Source organism: Monodon monoceros, unplaced genomic scaffold (assembly GCF_005190385.1).
Source record: "Monodon monoceros isolate NGI ecotype Baffin Bay Population unplaced genomic scaffold, NGI_Narwhal_1 Super_Scaffold_2, whole genome shotgun sequence".
NCBI classification, from domain to species: domain Eukaryota; kingdom Metazoa; phylum Chordata; class Mammalia; order Artiodactyla; family Monodontidae; genus Monodon; species Monodon monoceros.
This window is the reverse complement of record NW_021703776.1, coordinates 20,686,444-20,713,746: the sequence shown is the minus strand read 5'-3', so window position 1 is coordinate 20,713,746 and position 27,303 is coordinate 20,686,444. Positions and strand designations below refer to the sequence as shown.

General features: G+C 41.2%; 1 protein-coding gene across 1 annotated transcript in view; it reads left to right on the top strand.

Annotated features, from left to right (window-relative positions):
* MAGI2 (membrane associated guanylate kinase, WW and PDZ domain containing 2) overlaps positions 1–27,303 on the top strand; it is a 1,340,884-nt gene that overhangs the window by 1,203,327 nt on the left and 110,254 nt on the right. The gene's annotated exons all lie outside the window — the stretch shown is intronic.

Below are 27,303 nucleotides of genomic sequence, written 5' to 3'. Positions count from 1 at the left end.
ATATCAAGGCTCCTTGGGCTCTGCGAGCCCGGGAGAGCGTGATACTGTTCTGATATCCAAGAGTCAAAATCATTTCCGGGGCTGGTGTCATTTTTCTCTTCGTGTCTTATCTGGGTCCAAGGATCTTGAACACATTTGTGGTTTATTTTTCAGGCTACTGAGATCCTCTCCTTAGCGGACAGAGCGCTGTTATTCATGCCTTTGATAGGGGCACCATCACATCTAGGCGAGGGAGTGGCGTGGCTAACAGCCCAGGTGCTCTAATCGTACTGCCTGGATTTGAAACCTGGCTCCATCATTGACTAGCTCTGTGACCTTGGGGAAGTTATACAACCTCTTTGGGCCTTAGTTTCCTTGAATGTAAAGAGACGATCATTTTAATACCTAGGTCATCAGGTTGCTGTGAGGGTTGAATGAATTAGTACACGGAAGTGCTTAGAAGAGCACTGACTCAGAGTGAGCACTAAGTGTGTGGTCACTGCCGTCTAGACCACCTTGCCTGCTAGGAATTATCACTGCGTTCCATCAGCTCGCTCTTCTCGGAGGGCGCAGAGTTCACGCTGCTGTCGGCTCAGTCAGCCATTATTCAGAGCCCACCACTCTCCCAGAGCAGCTAAATCCGGGCAGCAGATGAGCATCTCTGAGGGCCAGCTCCCCGTCCCGCCGTGCTGACCTTCTGGGAGCACACCCCCTGGGCCAGGGCTGGGGGCAGTGAGAGCAGCAGCGGCGGCAGCCATGCCAGTCCAGCAGTGGGCCTTTGCTGAGGCTTCAGGCTGGAAGTCTCCCCAGAAGCCACTAACCAATAGACTAGAAGAGTCAGGGCAAACATCAAAATTCAGACTCAAAGCTGTGCCTTTTAGGGTATCCTGCAAACTTTATGTCTCTGTTGAATAGATCAGAGAAGAGAGGAGAGATGGAGAACCCACTGTAAACTTCCCCACCCTGCAGACAGAGGAGTGCCCTTCCACAGCTTGTTCAGCCCAGGCGGCAACTTTGCCAAGAAGGCCAGATGTTTAACCAGTTGGGAACTTGGAAAAGTCGAGTTCCTGGCTTATTTGTTGCCTGGAGTTTAGTAGGGCTCTTTATCAAAGCCTCACATATTTTTTTCACAGTGTTATTTCCCCCCAAAATAAAAAAGAACTTTTTTACACTATTAATGTAATTCGGGAGCATATTACTTCCTCCCAAAGCCAGGAGGCCAACTATCGTTTGAGAGTAGACAGATCTTAGAAGCCTTCTATATGAGGTGCAGAAATACCTTTCTTGATTGAAATTGAGAACAGGTAAGCTTCCTGAACATTTCTGTCCCATTATCCAAAATATTAAGCTTTTTTTTTTCAGACCTTAAAATTGGACTCAAGGGAAAACAAAATGGTTTGCAAACCAGAGCCTAGGATAAGAGTGAACCGTAACAGGCAGTTGCACTTAAAATTCTTTAAAGGATTCAAAAAAATTTATATAGAAAGATGTTCATCGCCACGTTATTGATAGACATTGAAAGTTGGAAAGAATGTTAGAAGTTTCTCCAAAACTGGAAACGTTGGCATATTTGGGAAGTTCAAGGCATTTGATGCCATTGACTGACTGCTCTCATACTTACTGAGGTTTTGTACCCAGGATAAAGAAGGTAGCCTTCGGAGCCAGAGGGGATCAGATGCTTGTGCCCCAGTGGCCATGTGCAGTGGGGTTGGCAGGTCAGCCTTTGGGCCTCCCCAGCTGAAGGTCTGAGTCCGACATCCAGGTTTTATTACAGAGCACAGAGCTATAACCGTCATCGCAGGTGCTTCCTGCTCTGCCCCCAAAACCTGCTTTCCCACCAGAGGTTCCCAAGAAGGGCTTTGACACAAGTGATGAAATAAAAGTGACACTGATTCTCCCGCTCTTGTAAAACCTGTGAGGAAGGTTATGTTGAACTGTATGGGGTAGCCGTGCGTGGGCAGCCTGGACAGTGGTGTTGGAGGCTGGCAGCCTGTTGAGGGAATTCATAAATTTAGGTGCAGGCCCATCACAAGCTGGGAGGTAGAACATACTCCGGACAGCAGCCATAGTAACAGTCCAAGCAGCCCCAGTAGAGGAACAGTCATTTCAACCCTTCCTTCCTTTATTCATATTGTCCTAACAGCATCGAGTCTGTTTTCCTTGTCTGTATTGCAAACGACTCACTGGTCAGCACGCTGCTGCCTCTTAATCTTTCAGCTCTGTACCAGGGCTGAAAATCTTTGTTTCTTTCTGTGCACTTTCTCTGGCACAGGTGGGAGTACAGACTAGGTCACTGGTGACTTTCCCTAACGCCCACTGCAATCTGACATTCTAGGAAGACGTTAGTTAGTTACCTTTGGTAAAGTGCCCTGACGACTCCCAAAGTCCTTAATGATGTCCATAGGCCCTGGTGTTGAAAAGTTATTCTAGAGATTCAGAAGCTTATCTAACAGGTGTTTTAAGACATTTTAAGTATAATTCCCTAATAAGTATGAAATAAAACTGAACAATCAGTAAAGCAAGTTAAGATTTTTTCCACCAAAACTCACCCCACCAACTGTGCAGCCACTGAATAGCCATTTGAATTTAGGAGACATACAAATTAAAATCGAAAGCCAAGACTTCTACAGTTTTGCCCTAATACAAGGAGATTTAAACTAAATGAAAAGTGCATTGGACAACATGTCTGAGCCTGTCTCCAGCTTATCCACTAACTATTGTGTCCCTTGAGCTAGTCACTTGGTCTTCCTGTACCCCTTCCTCATCTGAACTATAAGGAAAGATGGTCTTAATAGCCTTTTCCAGCTCTAGATTATATTATGCCATGAATCAGCATGGAAATATAAAGTATTATGTTAGTTTCGTCTGTGTGTGAAAAGCCTTGGTTAAGTCTGAGGCCTGGATTATATTTTTCATTGCCTTAAGTTATCATTTTAAACTTTCGTTACTTTCATTTTTTATTATGTTTTTAAGGTGCTCCTAACACTTTCATTTCTTTTGTTCATCTTATCCTATGTCAAGAAACGATCTGAAACAAGCACTTAAATATACTAAACCAGCTCCCCTTTTAAGACATTTTAAGGCAGTGTTTCCCTCCTTTCACTTACAAAGTGATAGCAGTTGTATATCACACTGAGATAAAATGAATGAGGCTGATAGAGGCAAAAGGCAACCTCCCCAGGGGCTCTACCCCTAACCTCACTCGACCTCTTTGGGAAGCAATGGCTGTCTTGGCACACCTGTAACCTGTAGTGGTACACTCCTTTTAATGGCCCATATTTACAAAGATTTGCCCTAAAGTGAAGCCTCTGAACCTCAGCAACCAGTAAGTGTCCCATCTTACATTTTATTGCTTTGGGTTATGGCAATGAAGTTTCTTTAGAACTCCGTACTGAGGTGCGCAGGCAGCTGGTGCAACTGGTGCTGACACAGGCAGCTGGTGCAACTGGTGCTGACGCTGGGACCTTGACTTTCTGTAAATCATTGTTAACTTTAACCTATTAATGCTGCATCCCCAAAAGTCATTGCTGGAAAGTTTCTGAAGTTATACCCGTGCTGGAACGTGGGAATTAGAAAGCGAGTGTCATTGGTTTCACTATTTGTCATCGGTTTGCAAAACCAAGTTTCCTTTCAGAGTTCTTAGACAGCTTTGCAACCTGCGATATTCCCTTAATCCTTAAATGAATCTCTGCTTTGAATTCCTTTAACGACATAGTGCTTTTGCTCTCAGTTTTATGCTGAGAGTACTTCACTCAGGAGGCATGATGGTGTCAGCCACGCCGTTAACGTGAGTGCTTTTAGAACAGAAGAAATACGGTGGGGCAGGGGACACTATATAAGATGCCGGGTTTCCTCCAAATATCTGGTTTCTAAATATAACTCATGAAACCATAAGATAAGCAAATGTCTTCATAATCTTTTAGCAAATCTACATACACAAAAAAGATAAGATTGTGTTCAATCTGCACTGACGTGCATATGGTTTAAATCAAATCAGTCTTTTCGCATTTATTAGTGTGACAATTTCTGCTTCAGGAGGTGGCCAGGGGCTAGGGTACGAGTGGAGTTTCTAATGATGCAAAGTTCATCAAGAAAGGCGGCACTTTCTATGTGTCATCCAGTCTTCTCATAGTGAATCCTTGATCATAACATCCCTGATAAAAATATCTACAGGGTAAAGTTCAAAGACACCTCTCTTATATTCAAGACCCTCGGTAGTGTAAACACAGCCACTTCTTACCAGCAGGTCCTCACAGTTCCATTCCATCAAAGCTGGTGTAGTTACCCCTGAAAGACAACTTTTACTTTCCTGCCCCAGTGTCCATGTTTTGGCAGCTGCCACTTGAAATACCTTCTTTTATCCACTAATAAATGTTATCAAGCTTTCTCCCAGGCACTGTGCTAAGAATCTTCCATTGTGTTTAATTTTCACAGCAACCCTGTGAGGTAGAGACTACTGCCCAAACAGTAAGCATCTCTCACAAGCAGCTCAAAAATCTCTTAACTTCTGAATAAGAGTTTGCCTGACCCCTCACCCTTCTTTCTTAAGTGTTTTCTCCAGTTCTTATATGGAATTCTTTGTTTTTTTTGTCTGTAAACCCCTTGATTGTTGACTGCTCTGTTATTTCCTTTCTCTTATCATGTCTTATTACTATCATTGTCATTTTACTCTTTTTTTTTTTTTTTCTTTTTTTGCGGTACGCAGGCCTCTCACGGTTGTGGCCTCTCCCGTTGCGGAGCACAGGCTCCGGACGCGCAGGCTCAGCGGCCATGGCTCACGGGCCCAGCCGCTCCGCGGCATGTGGGATCTTCCCGGACCGGGGCACAAACCCGTGTCCCCTGCATCGGCAAGCGGACTCTCAACCACTGCGCCACCAGGGAAGCCCCTCATTTTACTTTTATAGGTTTATACCCTATAATAAATTTTAAGTTTTCCTACCCCTAAATAAATTGTAAGTTCCTTAAGGGCAAGAAATTATGACATTTCTTTGAATCCCTCACAGTTCCCGGTAGCATACTTTTTAAAGATTTGTCACATAATTTATGTTGGTGGGATGGGATTAGATCCTCATATAGTGATCAGTGCTATCCTCATCAAAGTAAAAGTGTGAATGTTCTCTGGTCTCACTTCCTATACACCTAAACCGAGCTGTTCCATCCCTTAGAGGCAGCAAGACATATCTCTGAGAATGAGCAAAGAACTCAGGGGAGGAAATGTTTGCAAGCTGGTCCTCGCGCAGCATGAGAAATTGCACTGTAAGAAAGTGGAACTGTAACACAATGTCCCAGAATACAGATTTCGCATCAGTTGTTCTCAGCCGGAGTAGATGATTCTGTACCAGCTCAGGGGTGAAGTCTTAGACGAGAGAGGCCTCTAAGAAATCAGGCCCCAGCGAGCCATCTCGGTGCCTCTGGGAAGCCCTCTAGTCGTGAGCATCTGGGTTGCAAAACCCTTGTCCTCCGAAGGCCCAGGCTGCCGGCCTCAGTATGCCCTCGGACTCACCTCATCCTGGAATGGCCATGCATCTGTATGAACATCACCTCAGCGATAATCATATCATCCTAAGCAGGAAGGTTTGGATGGCAGCCCAAGCTCCTTAGAAGAAAGGGCGACTTCAAATTATTTATTCATTTCACAATCCTTATTAACACAGTAACCCCTATCTGTTCCCAATGAACAACTTCTAATTCACATTTGTTCTTTATAGGATCATACCCAGCTAAAACCAGATGACTAGGACCTATTGATTAAAATCCATTTTTTATTTCAGTCCTGAGCATGACTAGGTTTATTCCCAAATTAAAACCTGGCTGCCTAGGTCTTACCAGTAAGCAGACAAGCAAACAACAGCAAAAAAAAAGGTTTTGCATAAACTCTAAGTACTCTGATATCCAAACATCCACGCATCTATTAACTAAAACGGAAAGATGGATGTAAGCATTTTACTCTCTTATCACCAACAAATTTAAAGATCATTAACTTGTAAAAAACAAGTCCACAGAGACACACCATCATTCTTATTTATTCTCAAGAAGAAGAGCAATGCAACCTATCAAAAAAATCTGTAAGTGCTCACCGTGTATTTTTTTTTTTTAATTCTAGACCATCTTTCGTATTTGAATGTAGCTCATAAATCATAAGCTTCCCCCGGTGGGAATCATTCTTCAGGAGGGTTTTATTATTATGTTCAAAGACTCTCCGGGCAGTGGCAGAAGGTGGACGTGCAGATGCCTTCTTAGCTTCAACTATTCGGTTGTCTTAAAGCTCGTTGGTTGGTGATCAGTAGCTGTTTCCTCTGGGCTTATGTCCTGCAGACCCTTGTTATTCACTAGATGGTACAGGGAGATCGCAGCTGCAAAAAGAGCCCAGACTTTGTGTACACGGTCCCCCTCTACCAGTGGAAAATGCCCATCACCCTCCCATGGGGTTCAAACAAATCCTGAGCCTGCAGTTCACTTTTGCAAAAGACACATTTTCTTTACAATCTATTCAGGGCCTCATGTTGGATTAAATTCTCTGTGGTTTTATTTTTCTTCTTTTCTCCAACAATCAACCACGTAAGAAAAGCTGATTCCACATAGACATCTATTTTAAAAGCATGTTGTTAAGTGAACACAGTACTGTTATTTATCACCATTTTCCAGCTATGTTGAAAGAGTGCTATGAGGGGATCTTTTTCCCACTTGGACTGGGATAAATAGCATTTCTTTTTGTACCCCAGCTTTCACCAAGGACTCAGGGAGTACCTCTACCAAACTCCTTCCTGCCAGACCAAATCCCGGTAAAAGGTCTCTTTGTTCACTTGACCACCAATAATTTTGAAATTTAAGCTGGATTTTTTTTCCCAAACAAACCACTGCCAGTCTTTGGTTAGAATTATTTCTAAAGATTAATCAGTCAGCCTCCTCTGGGTGAAGTTCACTAGGCATTCCTAACGTGTATACTGTGCCAAAGCAAATTAATTAATAGTGGGGCCTGCTACTGGCATATTCATTTTCCAGTCTGATCTCTTCCACATCTTATTTCTCTAGGCCAGGCAATGGTTTGCTCCACAGACATGCCCAGATGTTGGGCACCTGATGAACCCATCTGCTTTCTCAAGGGTGAGGTGCCCAAAACCTTCTGTTCAGAGGCTGTTCATAATATAGATGTATATTTATGGATTCGTCATGGAGGAGAGTCTTCCGGTAAGCAAGGGTGCGTAAACTAGCAAGTTTATGAGGTGTTCTGGCAGGGGACAGTGCAAATAACATGAGATAGAAGAGTATTTCCACTTAGAAGTCTTCATTCAAATGTTTTTCAGACTTGCTAGATGAACAGCAAGATGAAAAATAGCTTACTTTCCTGTAGGCATTTGACAAAAGCCAAATACAATAAAACCTTTATTGTATTGGTTGCCAAGTGTCTTAGTCCGTTCAGGCTTCTGTAACAGCCACCAGATTGGTGGCTTGTAAACACCAGTGTACAGAAGTTTATTTCTCACAGTTTTGGAGGCTGGGATGTCTAAGATCAAGGCGCTGACAGATTCAGTGCCAGGTGAGGGCCAGCTTCATAGATGGCCCATCTTCTCACTGTGCCCTCACCCCTCATGTGGGGGAAGGGACAAGGGATATCGGTGGGGTTCCTTTCATGAGGGCACTAATCCCATTCATGAGGACTCCACTTTCATGACCTAATCCCCTCCCAGGGCCCCACCTCCAAACAACCGTCACTCTGAGGCTTACGTTTCAACATATGAATTTGGAGAGGACACAGACATCCGGTTGGTAGCATCAAGTTAGCCACTGATAGTGAAGCTCCCTGGGGCTGAGTGGCTAAGAGAAGGCTGACAGGCATGGCTTTCAGCTCCAATCAATGTACATGCTCACAAGCTTTAAAGTAGGCCTCCCAATAGCTAAGTTCATATCCTAGCTGAGTCTATACACAACTATATATCTTTCATACTTTTTTTTTTCTTTTTTTGCGTTACGCGGGCCTCTTACTCTTTCGGCCTCTCCCGCTGCGGAGCACAGGCTCCGGATGCGCAGGCTCAGCGGCCATGGCTCACGGGCCCAGCCGCTCCGCGGCATGTGGGATCTTCCCGGACCGGGGCATGAACCCGTGTCCCCTGCATCGGCAGGCGGACTCTCAACCACTGCGCCATCACGGAAGCCCCTGTTCAGCTTTTAAATGCAGACGAGGCAGCATTTCCTCCTCCTCCACTCTCCCCTCCCACCTCCTTTCTCCTGCCTACTCGACATTAGTTCTTTAACTTATCTCTATTTATTTCCATCCCAAACCTTTTCTTTATCTCTTCCTGATTTTTCACTTTTCTTCCATTTTTTTAACATCTTTATTGGAGTATAATTCCTTTCCAATGGTGTGTTAGTTTCTGCTTTATAACAAAATGAATCAGTTATACATATATCCCCACATCTCCCTCTTGCGTCTCCTTCCCTCCCACCCTCCCTATCCCAACCCTCTAGGTGGTCACAAAGCACCGAGCTGATCTCCCTGTGCTATGTGGCTGCTTCCCACTAGCTATCTATTTTACGTTCTGTAGTGTATATATATATCCATGCTACTCTCTCACTTTGTCCCAGCTTACCCTCCCCCCTCCCTGTGGGCTCAAGTCCATTCTCTATGTCTGCGTCTTTATTCCTGTCCTGCCCCTAGGCTCTTCATAACCATTTTTTCTTTTTCTTTAGATTCCATATATATGTGTTAGCATACGGTATTTGTTTTTCTCTTTCTGACTTACTTCACTCTGTATGACAGACTCTAGGTCTATCCACCTCACTACAAATAACTCAATTTCGTTTCTTTTTATGGCTGAGTAATATTCCATTGTATATATGTGCCACATCTTCTTTATCCATTCATCTGTCTCTGGACACTTAGGTTGCTTCCATGTCCTGGCTATTGTAAATAGAGCTTCAATGAACATTTTGGTACATGACTCTTTTTGAATTATGGTTTTCTCAGGGTATATGCCCAGTAGTGGGATTGCTGGGTCGTATGGTACTTCTATTTGTAGATTTTTAAGGAACCTCCATACTGTTCTCCAAAGTGGTTTTATCAATTTACATTCCCACCAACAGTGCAAGAGTGTTCCCTTTTCTCCACACCCTCTCTGGCATTTACTGTTTCTAGATTTTTTGATGATGGCCATTCTGACCAGTGTGAGATGATATCTCATTGTAGGTTTTTTTTTTTTTTTTTGCGGTACGTGGACTCTCACTGTTTTGGCCTCTCCCATGGTGGAGCACAGGCTCCGGACGCGCAGGCTCAGCGGCTATGGCTCATGGGCCCGGCCACTCCACGGCATGTGGTATCTTCCCGGACCGGGGCATGAACCCGTGTCCCCTGCATCGGCAGGCGGACTCTCAACCACTGTGCCACCAGGGAAGCCCATCATTGTAGTTTTGATTTGCATTTCTCTAATGATTAATGATGTTGAGCATTCTTTCATGTATTTGTTGGCAATCTGTATATCTTCTTTGGAGAAATGTCTATTTAGGTCTTGTGCCCATTTTTGGATTGGGTTCTTTGTTTTTTTGTTATTGAGCTGCATGAGCTGCTTGTAAATTTTGGAGATTAATCCTTTGTCAGTTGCTTCATTTGCAGATATTTTCTCCCATTCTGAGGGTTGTCTTTTGGTCTTGTTTATGGTTTCCTTTGCTGTGCAAAAGTTTCATTAGGTCCCATTTGTTTTTTTTTGTTTTTACTTCCATTCTCTAGTAGGTGGGTCAAAAAGGATCTTGCTGTGATTTATGTCTTAGAGTGTTCTGCCTATGTTTTCCTCTAAGAGCTTGATAGTGTCTGGCCTTATATTTAGGTCTTTAATCCATTTTGAGCTTATTTTTGTGTATGGTGTTAGGGAGTGATCTAATCTCATACTTTAACATGTACCTGTCCAGTTTTCCCAGCACCACTTACTGAAGGGGCTGTCCTTTCTCCACTGTACATTCCTGCCTCCTTTATCAAAAATAAGGTGACCATATGTGCGTGGGTTTATCTCTGGGCTTTCTATCCTGTTCCATTGATATATCTTTCTGTTTTTGTGCCAGTACCATACTGTTTTGATTACTGTAGCTTTGTAGTATAGTCTGAAGTCAGAGAGCCTGATTCCTCCAGCTCCGTTTTTTGTTCTCAAGATTGCTTTGGCTATTCGGGGTCTTTTGTGTTTCCATACAAATTGTGAAATTTTTTGTTCTAGTTCTGTGAAAAATGCCAGTGGTAGTTTGATAGGGATTGCATTGAATCTGTAGATTGCTTTGGGCAGTAGAGTCATTTTCACAATGTTGATTCTTCCAATCGAAGAACATGGTATATCTCTCCATCTGTTTGTATCATCTTTAATTTCTTTCATCAGTGTCTTATAATTTTCTGCACACAGTTCTTTTGTCTCCTTAGGTAGGTTTACTCCTAGATATTTTATTCTTTTTGTTGCAGTGGTAAATGGGAGTGTTTTCTTAATTTCACTTTCAGATTTTTCATCATTAGTGTATAAGAATGCCAGAGATTTCTGTGCATTAATTTTGTATCCTGCTACTTTACGAAATTCATTGATTAGCTCTAGTAGTTTTCTGGTAGCATCTTTAGGATTCTCTATGTATAGCACCATGTCATCTGCAAACAGTGACAGCTTTACTTCTTCTTTTCCAATTAGGATTCCTTATATTTCCTTTTTTTCTCTGATTGCTGTGGCTAAAGCTTCCAAAACTATGTTGAATAAGAGTGGTGAGAGTGGGCAACCTTGTCTTGTTCCTGATCTTAGTGGAAATGCTTTCAGTTTTTCACCATTGAGGACAATGTTGGCTGTGGGTTTGTCATATATGGCCTTTATTATGTTGAGGAAAGTTCCCTCTATGCCTATTTTCTGCAGGGTTTTTATCATAAATGGGTGTTGAATTTTATCGAAAGCTTTCTCTGCATCTATTGAGATGATCATATGGTTTTTCTCCTTCAATTTGTTAATATGGTGTATCACGTTGATTGATTTCCATATATTGAAGAATCCTTGCATTCCTGGAATAAACCCCACTTGATCACAGTGTATGATCCTTTTAATGTGCTGTTGGAATCTGTTTGCTAGTATTTTGTTGAGGATTTTTGCATCTCTGTTCATCAGTGATATTGGCTTGTAGTTTTCTTTCTTTGTGACACCTTTGTCTGGTTTTGGTATGAGGGTGATGGTGGCCTCATAGAATGAGTTTGGGAGTTTTCCTTCTTCTGCTATATTTTGGAGGAGTTTGAGAAGAATAGGTGTTAGCTCTTCTCTAAATGTTTGATAGAATTCACCTGCGAAGCCATCTGGTTCTGGACTTTTGTTCGTTGGAAGATTTTTAATCACAGTTTCAATTTCAGTGCTTGTGATTGGTCTGTTCATATTTTCTATTTCTTCCTGGTTCAGTCTTGACAGGTTGTGCATTTCTAAGAATTTGTCCATTTCTTCTATGTTGTCCATTTTATTGGCATAGAGTTGCTTGTAGTAATCTCTCATGATCTTCTGTATTTCTGCAGTGTCAGTTGTTACTTCTCCTTTTTCATTTCTAATTCTGTTGTTTTGAGTCTTCTCCCTTTTTTTCTTGATGAGTCTGGCTAATGGTTTATCAATTTTGTTTATATTCTCAAAGAACCAGCTTTTACTTTTATTGATCTTTGCTATCGTTTCCTTCATTTCTTTTTTCATTTATTTCGGATCTGACCTTTCTTTCCTTCTGCTAAATTTGGGGTTTTTTTGTTCTTCTTTCTCTAATTGCTTTAGGTGCAAGGTTAAGTTGTTTATTTGAGATGTTTCCTATTTCTTAAGGTAGAATTGTATTGCTATAAACTTCCCTCTTAGAACGGCTTTTGCTGCATCCCATAGGTTTTGGGTAGTCATGTCTCCATTGTCATTTGTTTCTAGGTATTTTTTGATTTCCCCTTTGATTTCTTCAGTGATCAATTCGTTATTAAGTAGTGTATTGTTTAGCCTCCATGTGTTTGTAGTTTTTACAGATCTTTTCCTGTAATTGATATCTAGTCTCATAGCGTTGAAGTCAGAAAAGATACTTGATATGATTTCAATTTTCTTAAATTTACCAAGGCTAGATATGTGACCCAAGATGTGATCTATCCTGGAGAATGTTCCATGAGCACTTGAGAAAAATGTGTATTCTGTTGTTTTTGGATGGAATGTCCTATAAATATCAATTACGTCCATCTTGTTTAATGTATCATTTAAAGCTTGTGTTTCCTTATTTATTTTCATTTTGGAGGATCTGTCCATTGGTGAAAGTGGGGTGTTAAAGTCCCCTACAATGATTGTGTTACTGTCGATTTTCCCTTTTATGGATGTTAGTATTTGTCTTTTGTATTGAGGTGCTCCTATGTTGGGTGCATAAATATTTACAGTTGTTATATCTTCTTCTTGGATCAATCCCTTGATCATTATGTAGTGTCCTTCTTTGTGTCTTATAATAGTCTTTATTTTAAAGTCTATTTTGTCTGATATGAGAATTGCTACTCCAGCTCTTCTGATTTCCATTGGCATGGAATATCTTTTTCCATCCCCTCCCTTTCAGTCTGTATGTGTCCCTAGGTCTGAAGTGGGTCTCTTGTGGACAGAATATATACGGGTCTTGTTTTTGTATCCATTCAGCCAGTCTGTGTCTTTTGGTGGGAGCATTTAATCCATTTACATTTAAGGTAATTATCGATATGTATGTTCCTATTCCCATTTACTTAATTGTTTTGGGTTTGTTATTGTAGGTCTTTACCTTCTTTTGTGTTTCTTGCCTAGAGAAGTTCCTTTAGCATTTGTTGTAAAGCTGGTTTGGTGGTGCTGAACTCTCTCAGCTTTTGCTTGTCTGTAAAGGTTTTAATTTCTCCATCAAATCTGAATGAGATCCTTGCTGGGTAGAGTAATCTTGGTTGTAGGTTTTTCTCCTTCATCACTTGAAATATGTCCTGCCACTTCCTTCTGGCTTGCAGAGTTTCTGCTGAAAGATCAGCTGTTAACCTTATGGGGATTCCCTTGTGTGTTATTTGTTGCTTTTCCCTTGCTGCTTTTAATATGTTTTCTTTGTATTTAATTTTTGACAGTTTGATTAATATGTGTCTTGGCATGTTTCTCCTTGGATTTATCCTGTATGGGACTCTCTGTGCTTCCTGGACTTGATTAATTATTTCCTTTCCCATATTAGGGAAGTTTCCAACTATAATCTCTTCAAATATTTTCTCAGTCCCTTTCTTTTTCTCTTCTTCTTCTAGGACCCCTATAATTCAAATGTTGGTGCGTTTAATGTTGTCCCAGAGGTCTCTGAGACTGTCCTCAGTTCTTTTAATTCTTTTTTCTTTATTCTGCTCTGCAGTAGTTATTTCCACTATTTTATCTTCCAGGTCACTTATCCGTTCTTCTGCCTCAGTTATTCTGCTATTGATCCCATCTAGAGTATTTTTAATTTCATTTATTGTGTTGTTCATCATTGCTTGTTTCTTCCTCTTTAGTTCTTCTAGGTCCTTGTTAAATGTTTCTTGCATTTTCTCTATTCTATTTCCAAGATTTTGGATATCTTTACTATCATTATTCTGAATTCTTTTTCAGGTAGACTGCCTATTTGTCTTCATTTGTTAGGTCTGATGGGTTTTTACCTTGCTACTTCATGACCTGTGTGCTCTTCTGTCTTTTCATTTTGCTTATCGCACTGTGTTTGGGGTCTCCTTTTTGCAGGCTGCAGGTTCGTAGTTCCCATTGTTTTTGGTGTCTGTCCCCAGTGGCTAAGGTTGGTTCAGTGGATTGTGTAGGTTTCCTGGTGGAGGGGACTAGTGCCTGTGTTCTGGTGGGTGAGGCTGGATCTTTTCTTTCTGGTTGGCATGTCCATGTCTGGTGGTGTGTTTTGGGGTGTCTGTAGCCTTATGATTTTAGGCCGCCTCTCTGCTAATGGAGGTGGCTGTGTTCCTGTCTTGCTAGGTGTTTGGCATAGGGTGTCCAGCACTGTAGCTTGCTGGTCGTTGAGTGAAGCTGGGTGCTGGTGTTGAGATGGAGATCTCTGAGAGATTTTCACCGTTTGATATTATGTGGAGCTGGTAGGTCTCTTGTGGACCAGTGTCCTGAACCTGGCTCTCCCACCTCAGTGGCACAGCCCTGACGCCTGGCTGGAGCACAAAGAGCCTGTCCTCCACACGGATCAGAATATAAGGGAGAAAAAAAGAAAGAAAGAAAGAAAAAAAGAAAGAGAGAGAGAGAGGGAGGGAGGGAGAGAGAGAAAGAAAGAGAGAAAGAAGAAAGGAAGAGAAAGAAAGAAAGGGGATAAAATAAAATAAAGTAAGATAAAATAAAGTTATTAAAATAAAAAATAATTATTAAGAAAATAAAATTTTTAAGTAAAAAAACAAAAACGGACGGTCAGAACCCTAGGACAAATGGTGAAAGCAAAGCTATACAGACAAAATCTCACACAGAAGCATACACATACACACTCACAAAAAGAGCAGAATAAAAATAATATATCTTGCTCCCAAAGTCCACCTCCTCAGTTTGGGATGATTCGTTGTCTATTCAGGTATTCCACAGATGCAGGGCACATCAAGTTGATTGTGGAGATTTAATCCGCTGCTCCTGAGGCTGCTGGGAGAGATTTCCCTTTTTCTTCTGTGTTCGCACAGCTCCCGGGGTTCAGCTTTGGATATGACCCTGCCTCTGTGTGTAGGTCGCCGGAGGGCGTCTGTTCTTTGCTCAGACAGGCCGAGGTTAAAGGAGCCGCTGATTCGGGGGCTGTGGCTCACTCAGGCCGGGGGGAGGGAGGGGTACGGAGTGCGGCGTGAGCCTGCGGCGGCAGAGGCCGGCATGAAGTTGCACCAGCCTGAGGCGCGCCGTGCGTTCTCCCAGGGAACTTGTCCCCGGATCCCGGGACCCTGGCAGTGGCGGGCTGCACAGGCTCCCGGGAGGGGTGGTGTGAACAGTGACCTGTGCTTGCACACAGGCTTCTTGGTGGCTGCAGCAGCAAGCAGCCTTAGCGTCTCATGCCCGTCTCTGGGGTCCAAGCTGATAGCTCTTAATCTCCTCTCCTCGCGCACCAGGAAACAAAGAGGCAAGAAAAGTTCTCTTGCCTCTTCGGCAGGTGTAGACTTCTCCCGGACTCCCTCCCGGCTAGCCGTGTTGCACTAGCCCCTTCAGTCTGTGTTCACGCCGCCAACCCCAGTCCTCTCCCTGTGCTCCGACCGAAGCCCGAGCCTCAGCTCCCAGCCCCGCCCACCCCGGCGGGGGAGCCAACAAGCCTCTCGGCCTGGTGAGTGCCGGGCGGCACCAATCCTCTGTGCGGGAATCTCTCTGCTTTTCCCTCCGCACCCCTGTTGCTGCTCTCTCCTCCGTGGCTCTAAAGCTTTTCCCCTCCGCCACCCGCAGTCTCCGCCTGCAAAGGGGCGTCTAGTGTGTGGACACCTTTCCTCCTTCACGGCTTCCTCCCACTGGTGCAGGTCCCGTCCCTATTCTTTTGTCTCTGTTTATTCTTTTTTCTTTTGCCCTACCCAGGTACGTGGGGAGTTTCTTGCCTTTTGGGAGGTCTGAGGTCTTCTGCCAGCGTTCAGTAGGTGTTCTGTAGGAGTTGTTCCACGTGTAGATGTATTTCTGGTGTATCTGTGGGGAGGAAGGTGATCTCCGTGTCTTGCTCTTCCGCTATCTTCTCCAAAACCAGCTCCCATTTTTAAGGTTTAATTATAGATAGTAAATGTTACCCTTTTTAGTCTATAGTCTGTGAGTTTTGACAAATGTGTTTGGTTTTGTAACTACTACCACAAGGAGGTCAAGCGCTCTGCCCACTCTCAGCCCAGGCAACCATGGATTTGTTCTCTGTTCTGTAGTTTTGCCTTTTCCCATATAAGTAGAATCACACAGTATGTAGCCACTTAGCATAATGCATTTCAGATTCATCCAGTTTGCTTCATGTGTCAGTATCGGTTCCTTTTCAATTGCCGAATAGTATTCCATTGTGTGAATGTAGCAGAGTCTGCTTATCCATTCCCAGTTGAAGGATATTCTGGTTGTTTCCTGTTTTGGGTAATATGAATAAAGCAGCTATGAACCTCTTCATATAGGTTTTCGTGTGAAAATACGTTTTCATTTCACGTGGGTAAATATCTAGGGGTGGAATTGTTGGTTCATGTGGCACCACTTTCCGGCATGGCTGTTCCATTTGGTGTTTCCCTGGCTGAGGGCTCTAGATGGTCCACATGCTCACTCACCACTACTTGTTTTCAGGCTTTGTTGTTGTTTTTTAAATTTTAGCCATTCCAATATGTATGTAGTCGTTTCAAGTTACATTTTTTCCCTAAAGACTAATGATATTGAGGATCTTTTCATGTGCTCTTTTGCCATCCTTATATCTGCTTTTTCACTTTTGGTCCCTTCCCTCTAGAATGTAATTGGTATTTCACTGTGGACAAAGAAACGCACTTCGAGGTTCTTCAACCTTTGTTTTTACATTTCTCATTCATTTATCATGGTAGAGTAATAAAAATCATTTGATGTTGATGATCTCAAGTGAAGTTATTAGGAAGACATATGTCTGCTTAGTAAAAATGAAAACACATATAGTAACTATGCTTTAAAGTACAAGGGGTTAGAGAAAATACATGTAACCAGAAATTCGTATGACGTTAAAATGTGTAATATTTGGGTAAGAAAGATAAGGATAAGAAAGAAAAGCTATCTGCAGTGATGGTCTCACTTTTCAAATAAGGAAACTCTGACGTGATTTATTTGGCCACTCAGAGGTCACACTGCAAGTTGTTTTCAAAATTAATATGTGACCAAGATCTTCTAGCTCCTGAACACTTTGCTTGAGGGCCTATTCATATTTAGTTTTATTCAATCACGCAAAATTACATTATTTCAAGTTAAAACATGATATACCCTATTAGTGGAACTTTGGCTTCTGTGGGAAACTGAGCAGCCAATAAATATTCATGTAATCTTCTGGATAACATTGAAAAGGACAGCTGGCTCAGGAGGGATCATTTGCCTGGGTTAGTATCTGATTCTGTTTACATTAAGAAAATATTGCAAGAAGTTATTATCTACCCGAGGGCTTAGGAGAATACAATGAAAAAGCTGATATCGCACCTGATGGCTTTTGACATTTACCTATTGTAACAAGGAAACTGTGGGAAGATAGCCAAGTGACTTTTTACAAACACAATTCAGAAGCTATAAACGGGAAAAAGGAGATGGCAGAGATAGAATACACTGCATCCGTAAAAATGAGAAACATGACTTGTCAGAAACACCTGCTTGTAACTATCAACCATTTCTACTGGGCCTGCTGAGAAATTACTGAAAGCCAAGTACATTGATGGGTGTGAAGTCTCAAAGGCAGTCGAGAGATATAGAGGAAGGAAAGTGTGGTTTCATTGAATATTTTTAACCCAATACCTGGGCTTGATGAAATGTAATTTTATGACATTTTCTGAACTCTTGAAAGAAATCAGTTGTTCTGCAAGAGGGAGGAGATATGGGGATATATGTATATGTGTAGCTGATTCACTTTGTTATACAGCAGAAACTAACACACCATTGTAAATCAATTATACGCCAATAAAGATGTTAAAAAAACCAAAAGAAATCAGTTGTCTTTTATATTTTATCTGTCAGGACTACAGGAGATAACTGGACTTTTAAAGTTTGGGTACATAAATTATTGACAATATTTTTTTTCCAAACAGATTCCAAATCTCTAAACTGGTATAACAAAATATTGATTGCAACAACTGACTTAAATTTACAAAAGATATTTTCAATTTCTAATTAGTGATCTCATTAACCATGTGTTATCTCTTCCCATTTCTTAGAAACCAATAAAATGGTAGTAAATGAAGAAGAAAGGAATGAGCATGAGTGGGGAAGCTATTTTAAAGACAAAAAAGTGGCAACTCATTTTGTAGGGCAAAGGAAGCCAAAAAGAGAAATGGATAGCCCAGGTCTGCTCTTTTTTTTTTTAGAAACTCACAGCAGCTCAGAACTTTAAAAACTTGGGGGAGAATGGAACACAACAACCATGACCACCAGACATGAAATTTGTATTTTTAAAACAGAAAAAACAAGCAAACAATAATGAAAGAATACTAGAAGAAGTGGAACAAAAGAAAGCTTCCACGATTGCTCACTTACATACTGTCAACTACAAAGTGTCATTTTCCGTTGGCACTTGCCATCTACCTCTACAAGGATTAAATTGTGCTGCTACAGCTGCTGACTCTCAACACCCCCTGAAGGGAGTTCAGGTGGGGAGCAGAAATGAGGCGCTCTGTGCTCTGGGAAAAACTGGCGGAACAGGTCTTCAGATAGTTAGATATTTTCAGGAAAATATATTATGAGCCCAATTCTTGCATCTGCTCATATCTAGAGAAGCACTAAAATCCTTCACGGTGACATCTGCTCCTCGTGACTAGCAGTAACCTGCACGAGACTAGCAGAAACCTTCAGTAAAAAAATATGTGTTTGATTGCATGTATTCCCCCTTCACCAAAATCACATATATACTGACCTTCCCCCCCTGCCTCTTTGGAGCAGTTTCTCAGAGCTATCTGGGGTGCTGTCTCCCGGGCTGTAGTCCTCATTTTGCCCCAAATAAAACTTGCAACTCTCACACTTTGCATTTCTTTTAAGTGGACAATACATAGAGAGATAGAGGCTATTACCATCGTAAAATAAACATAGAATGCTATGAAAAAATATGATTAAAGAAAGAATTCTTAGAAATTGAAAATATCTTGACTAAAATTTAACAGAATGATTGAAAGGTAAAGGAAATCTCACATGAAGTAGGACAAAAAGAAACAAAGTTTGAGAGAGGTGATAAGAAAATTAACAGATTAATCCAGGAAGCCAATATCTAAGTTTCAGAAAAAGGGGGCAGAGTTTCAGAAAGAGACGGCAAAGATATAGTATAATAAAAGTTCCCCAAACCAAAACTAAAAGAAATGTCTCCATACTGAAAAGAACCACACCGAAATCCATCATTGCAAAACTTTAGAACACACAAAAAAACTTTAGAACACAAAAATGGAAACAGAAAAATAAATATATACAAGGAAAAAGAATCCCAAGGAGTTCAGACCTCTCAGTAGCAACACTGGATGCTAGAAGACAATAGAACAATGCCAGCAAATTTCTGAGGAAAAATGATTTTTTCAATCTCGAACTTCATACAATCTAGAATTCTAAGCTAGAATTGTATCAAATGAAGAAGGAAAAGTGATTTTTTAAACATTAAATACTGAACAATTACTTTCTCCCATGCATGGTTTCTTAGGAAGATACTGTAGGATGTGCTTTAGAAAAATGAAAGAGCGAATCAAAAAAAGGCTCTGGGTTTACAGACTGTGCATTCCACCTCGGAGAACAATGGGAATTCCCCGGAATAACACTAAGAGCGGACTTGAGGGCAGCCGACCCACCTCTGGGAGGGAGATCTCCAGAAGGCTCAATTACGTAGATGACTTGAGCAGCTTTGGGGGATAAAATTAAGAATATAGAGATAGCATATTGTAGAAGCGGGGCAGGGGGAGGGGGGCAGGGGAATGTTACAATCAGACACAGTGATTCAGGGTGGGAAGGAAGGAAAGAAATGAATCACAAAACACTACAGTGAATGAGATTTACATGGTAAAAGTGTAAACAATGATAACTGGTTTAACTAAAAATAGTGATAAAACTTGGGATAAGGAGAGGAGGTGGGGTGCAGGGTGAGAGTGCTAAATCCTCTATCATAATAGGAAGTTAGTGTTTATTGACTCAAGTTGACAAATTGAGAAATAGCCATATAACATAATTTGACACGTGAAGAAGAAAGTAGAAAGGATGAGGTGGATTAGGGCAGGAGACTAAGGTTTTTCATTATAAGCATTTAGGTTGTCTTTTATTTTTTTAATTTGTGCATATATTCCCTCAATTAAATTGTTTTAATTATGAGATTTCCAATCATTAGAAGATAGTACTATTATTCTGTTTACTTTGCCCCTTTTTACATCATGACATGAATTTTGAAATTTGTATACAATTCTCATTTTGTACAAAAATCAAGTATTTTCTAGCAATAATATGATAAGCCCTCTGTAATGAATTATAAATAAAAAGAACCTCTTAGGAACTAAATTTGTCATTACAAAATTGAGCAACTAACCCTTTGAAAGTTAGATTTGCATGTTTGGAATGGATGTATAGTACCACATCTCAACCCTGTGACTGTGTTTATTAAAAAGGAGTAAAACCACTTATTTTTCTGTTGTGCAGAGAAGAAACCTTCATCATATTTTAATATCAGTAACTCTCTAAATTGTTTTTCCATTGTTACTGAGTCATCTTGCTGTTTGGTTGTTTGTAAGCAAAACTTACTAAAAGCCATACAGTTTTACTCACTAAAATTATTCAAGTTGAGTGACACAGAATTTCACCTTCTACTCTATGACTGGAAAATCATGGGTTGCTGATTTAACTAAGTGATGGAAATATATATCCTTTCCAGGGTCTTTGGAGGGGAATACAAAAAGTGTTGACTAGAGTTGATATTTGACTTAGAGGGACAAATTTTCTATAGCAACTTTCAGACCAAAACAGAATGTCCCAGCTACCTAGAAATTAGCAAGGTAAAAGGTAACTTCTTAGGATATACAATAAAATGAGATGTATCTCTACAGAAGATAAAGGCTTAAATATCTAGAAATGGAACTGCTTTTCCATTCTCTTCCTCTCCAGCTCGACATACCCACATGCATACCCTTCTGGCACCTATAGATTTGAGGAGAATGGCTATTCTGCAGTTTCATTAGTTCCTGCAACTCTCATGTCTAGACATTTTGTCAGATTATGAGGGAAGTAAATCATAAGCAAAGAATACACAAACTCCTTGAAATGTGGTAGCATACATTAAAATCTATTTAAAGAAAGATGAAGAAGGATATTTGCTTTGTAGATGCTCAGTAACGATCGACTTATAAGAATATTTTCACAACGGAATAAGAGAATTAAGGTAATTTTTAGGCCTCTTGAATCAACATGTGAAGAATCAAGGATCTTTAAGAATAGAAATAGCAGAAATTATTTGGACTACCTTACTTCTAGTCATGTGCATGGGAATGAGAATGAGAAATGCAACCACCCCTGGAGAAAGCAATTGTTTTTGCTCCTTCCCCCGCGACCCTTTGTGATAATTTTTCTTGGTAACTCTACCATATTCTCCTTTACGTCTTCCATTGCAGACAGTAAAAGCAATGGAGTGATACGAAGAGGAAATATATTATGGATATAGCCACATAGGATCAATTATATAACTTTCAGGGCCCAGTGGAAAATGAAAACGTGACGTCCTTATTCAAAAACTGTTAAGAAGATCAGGATGGTGACAGCACACCATTAAACCCAACACGAGACCCTTTTGAGTGCAGAGACCTGTGTGGTCGCACAGATCTCACACACACGTGAAACTGGCCCTGTCTCTACAAGTCCACCAAATCTTTCCAAACAAAGAAACCATGCCAAGCCAACCTCGTGTTCCAGGATAGGATAGTCAAGTAGTAGCTAATTACAGTTCCTAATGCAATGAGATTTCTTTCGATTACCAATTCACTTTCAGCAAAATAGTAGCATACGAAGTAAGATATGGCTGATGAGCGTCTCCTTCTCTCCAACTGTGTGGTTAATAACTTTTTGGATGGTGCTTTCTGCCCAGAGAAACATGAGTTCGACTGGCCTCCCAAATTGCCAGTGGTGAGGCTCTTTCCATTCTCCCATGTGACCATCTGCTTGTTACCAACGGCAGGAACTAAACTGTTCAACCACAAGAGAATGACTCATGGGTGCTGGAGGGGGGAAAGTGCACTTTTGGAATCTGCAGTCCTTAAAACACCAGCTGCTCGGTTTGGGATTACAACTCATTTGGCTATGAAATTCAGGGAAGACGTTTTCGTTTTTGGAAATCTGAATTTTACAGACTTCTAGAGGAAAACAAGGCATGCAGTCTGCTTTTTCTTAATTTTACCACAATTTTTTTAAAACACCAAATGCATGTTTTTCCTACATCTTCACCCCCTGACGACCAAGAAAATCTTTTTCAAAGGACACTGTGTCACACTCCAGGAAGGGGCACCATCTAGCTAAATGTCACCGTAGAACACTATCATTCGGGACTTCTAGGAATGAAAGAGATGGAAAATAAGCAAGATTAATACTAGACTCGCAGACTTCCCTGGTGGCGCAGTGGTTAAGAGTCCGCCTGCCAATGCAGGGGACACGGGTTCGAGCCCTGGTCCGGGAAGATCCCACATGCAGCGGAGCAACTAAGCCCTTGCACCACAACTACTGAGCCTGCGCTCTAGAACCCGCGAGCCACAACTACTGGGCCCGTGCACCTAGAGCCCGTGTTCCGCAACAAGAGAGGCCAGCACAGTGAGAAGCCTGCGCACCGCAACAAAGAGTATCCCCCGCTCACCACAACTAGAGAAAGGCTGCGCGCAGCAACGAAGACCCAACGCAGCCAAAAATAAATAAATAAATAAACAAACAAATAAATTTGCTTAAAAAATACTAGACTCGGGTTTCTGAAGGCAAAAAAAAAAAAAATCAGGATTCATCATCATTTATTAGACAGAAACACCCTGTGAGAATTACTCTTCTGTTTTTCTTATATATAGAGAGAGAGAGAGGAGCTGGGCAAAGGCTTCACATCTGGGATCTCAGATAGGGAAGCATAATGATGGGTTGGAGGAACGCCGTCTACAAAGCATCCTCTCCATGCATCTTCCTCCCTGGATTTGATAGCACCCCCTTTACCACCGTGAGTTTTTCACTAAGGGAGCTGCGAATTAGCCTAGGGGCACTATGCTCTCTCTTCCCCAGAGTGATCTTCCTTTTTCTTACCAGTCTCTGAGTCCATACCGGGACTCAGTAGTTCACCCTACCTTTCTACTCTTATTGTATGTTACCTCTACCACAGATTTGCCATTTGTGTTTTAGTTTAAATATTTTGTATGATTATCCCTCATCTCCACAACTGGACTGGGAGTTTCTTGAGGGAAAATACCATGTATTTATTTTATTATTGTCTTCCCCACTGCACCTAGCATTGTGTCTGTTACTCAGAAGATGCTGTGCAGCAATGTGTTGTTGATAGAATAATTGATTCTCCTGCCCCAACCCACAATTTTAAAACTAGGCAGTAAATAATCTTCACAGAGTATTTTAAGAAAACCAACTGGAATCATCCAATTAAAAATTTTTTTTTCTTTTCATGCCAGATCATAGATTCTAAAGCCAAACTAACTTCTCTTGCCTCTTTAAGCTAATGACTTGTTGTTTAACCTTCACAAATTAATGGAATTGTGAGCTAACGACAGTTTATGCTGTTTGCCTTTGAAGTGTTTATTTTTGTCATGTTCACTTCAGAAACTTCTCGCTTATTAGTTTGACATGATTGATGCCGAATTCACTTTCCCCATCTAATGCTTTCCTCCATATACAACTCCACCTTGTGGGATCTGTTAACAAGGAGATAATTAAATGTAAATATGACTCTCAGGCTCTTCCGTCTCTGAAATGGAATACATATAAGACAACAAGGAAATATGGGGGGAAAGGTGGGAGGGAGATCCACTACTCCCTTCCACCAGGGTGATGCAGCTAATAATCTCATGAATAATCCATCACCAAAAGCTTCAGGAGGAAAACACGAAGAAAAAAAAAACCCTCCCACCTTCTTTATGAACTGACCCAAGATAGAACACAAGAGCTCATTGGTTGACCAATGGCTGAAGGAGCCTGGATAGACCATAAATGGTCCCAGAAGAGAAACCAACAGCCAAAAGGGAGGATCGTTGCTTCCTGTAGTGGTTGTGGCTAAAGACCCAAAGAATCCAGGCCTTTAGAGCTAACTTAGAGAGCATCTGGTCCAACTGATTATGTCTGAATATTCCTACTAAAACAAGTGTTATGTGTTGGGCAGTGCCAAAAGAGTCAATTTATCTACAGGAAAATATACAACATATTGCAGTGTAAGTGCACAGTAGTGTTTTACCCAGAAATGAATAAAGAAAAAAAAAAGACGGGTTTCTTTTTCCAGAACTTATGTGATTTGCAACTAAAGGGAAATTTCTAACTGGTAATACATTGTCTCCTTCCCAAATGTCAGTATGTCCAAAGCCGCATGACACTGCAACTTTTCCCAGATATCTGCATATCCTAAGCACACTGTGTCAAGAAGCCTTACCCAGAGGCTTGATTTATGTTGCTGCCCGACAGACGATGTCTGGAAGGCATGCTGTCTACATGGACTGTGCTCCGGCATTACCTTAGTCATCAATTCTAAGAGCATTAATGAGCACCATTCATCCCAATAATAGAAACCAAGGTCAGGGCCTCCTCCATGCTCTGTAATTCCATTAGCAATGCACAGAAAGCACTTAGGTCATAAGCTCTGTAGACCTCAGGATTGAGCAAACGGAGCTGCGTCTTGTTTTCGGAGAGAAACTTCTCCGAGCACACCCCTTGTCAATGATTTGTTGTACAGCAGCATTTGATGTACTTACACATGTAAGGGAAATGCTGGTAAAGGAAGGTGAGGCTGTCTTCAGCTGCCAAGAGTTTCAAATACTGTTTTTATTAAAGTAAATGCCAATAGAAAACAATTTGAATAAAACCACTTGAAGCACTTCAGTGACTGGATGTACATTTCTACATTGTGTACTCATTCAGGTATTATGTAAGCCACTCCATCATTCCATGGGTCTGCCATAGAATTTATTTTAGTTTTCGTTCTTTTATCTTGGATTTTATTGATTTATTTTAGTTTTTATGCTACCTACCCTAATAAAGTGAAAATGGCCTTGAAACTAAGCGTTATCACCGTATGCAAATCATACTATTTAGAATGAAACTTTCATCTTGAAATCTCAAGCAGCAGCATGCTTCCTAAGCTAAGTCTCATCAGTCAGCCCTTCACTCCTTATAATTCAAATTGCTCTCAACCTGCCACATGTTAAAAAAAGAAGGAAGTAACCCCGAGATTTGAAGCCACAGGTGTGGGTTTGAATCCTGGCTTTGACATTTTTTTTCCTCAACGGTTAAATAAACATAATTATTAAATTTTTACAGCTATTTCACACTGTAGCTGTAAGGAGTTAAAATAAGCTCCTAATACAGTCCCTGGATACTAACAAGTAATAGCTTAGTGTGTGTGTGTGTGTGTGTGTGTGTGTGTCTGTGTCTGTCTGTGTCTGTGTGTCTGTGTGTCTGTGTCTGTGTGTGTACGAAATCTTGTTTGGAAACGTTTGGAGTTTCATGCCCAGTAAATTATAAATGATACACAGTAATGGAGGGGAGCAGAGGCATGAATAATGCAAAACAGCAAATCATCCATATATCATTTGCATGTGTTTTGAAATGTATTTTTAAATTTCATTTCAAATGTGAGTGTTTCTAATACCCAAAGAAATTACTTGAAAGGAACGACACTACGATGTGAAGTCCTCGCTAAATGGCATGAGGAGCTGTCCAGTTTCCCTGTTCTCTCCTCTCCACCCTCTTCTCCCCTCCCCTTCTCCTCATGCCTTGCCTGTCAAAAGACAGCAGCCACAAAGAAACCACTTCAAGCAAAGCTCCTGCCTTTCACTCTCCCCTGAATCAGGACCACTGGTGAAGCATTTACGATTCCCTCCTTAGAGGCAGCCTGCACTCACCAAATGAAAGCCCTGGGCACTCAGGGAGCACTTGAGTGGAGGGAGGAGATGGTGAGGGCGAGAGAGGCAGCATGGGGCTCTGCTTTAGCGCAAAGGCTGTGGAATCTGACAGTCTGGGATTCTAAACCCTGGTCAGCCTATGTGACCTTGGGCAAATTGCAGACTGTTTCATGCCTCAGTCTCCTCCACTGTAAACATGCAATGATGATGCTATCAGGTATCTCATATGGTTTGTTAAAGATCAAATTGTAGTTATTTTAATGTAGTTATAATAGTGTGTGTGTGTGTATAAGGCTCAATGTGGTTAATGCCTCATATACAGAAGAGATCTGTATTATGCTGATTTCCCTGTGGATGATAAACTCTTACTTATAAGTTGGTGTTTTCCTACAGAGACCTGCAACACCTTTTTTGTGAAACCTGAGAAAAGCAAACAGGATTCTTGACCTCATCTAGTGTCTGTAATTTCCACAAAACATGTCTCTCTTTCCCAAATGAAGCTGTTTTAGCTGTTACAGGTTTACCCCATGCAGACAGAATCCGAGCCGGTGCCTATGTACAAACACACACACGTCAACCGTGATATCGGAAACACTTAAAAATAATCGTAATAAAAAGAATGAATGAAAAGTTAATACTTAGCAATTCTTAATGCCAAGCACTGTTCTAGTCATTTTATGTATGATAACTCATTTACTCCTCAGAACCATCCTGTGAGGTCAACTATATTATTATCCCAATTTTACTGTTGAAATATAGAAACTCAGAGAGGTCACGTAGTTGTTCAAAGGTCAGGATAGGTAGCAATATACGCATTATGACCCAGGAGATCATATCATTTATTGACTGTTCCAGGACACTCTTGAACATGAAAGGGGGCAAAAACAGGAACAAAAGTTGACTCTAATGACGGGTGAAGGCCAAACAGCTTGCAACACCCATATCATGTTATGCAATTAGTAAATGAATGAGTTCTTATTACATTTCTACTTGAGCAATATATTGTCCTAAGACTGTCGAATGATCATTAGTATGCTTTAAGTAAGGTGTTCTTAATTAAAGCCATCCATGCTTGTGGTAAATAAAACTGTGTTTGAGCTTGCAACATGATTAGCTTCACTTCAGAGATGCAGGCTCAGCCAGTATTTTTATATGCTACCTGTAACCTTTCACAACAGAAATATGATCAAGGTATTGGTTCATTAACTCTCTGATTGTCCTTCCTTACCATGGCCATTAGCTGACGTTCTGCCTTTCACTGTAACACATACACAAGATTGAGAGTTTAAGGGACAGACATCCCTGGAGCATAATGAACGGTGGAGTGCGTCTTTGCCTCTTTATGCAGATGAAATCAGTCCCTGACTTCCACAGGGAGAGCAACAAGTCATTGACAGGCAATTTCCCCACTGGGGCTCCTGTCCTGAAGGAAAAAAGGAAAGGAAACAGCTTTCTATATGGTCAGCTTCTTGAGGGCACTTATAGGGACACTGTGCACTTTTGATGTCCAACCCCAGGAATAGATAACCTGGTAGGAACTCAAACAATGACACTGAATACGAATCAACCTGCTAGAAAATCTGTATCCCCAAGAACCTGGCTCTCCCCACATATATAAATGAATAATGAAAAAG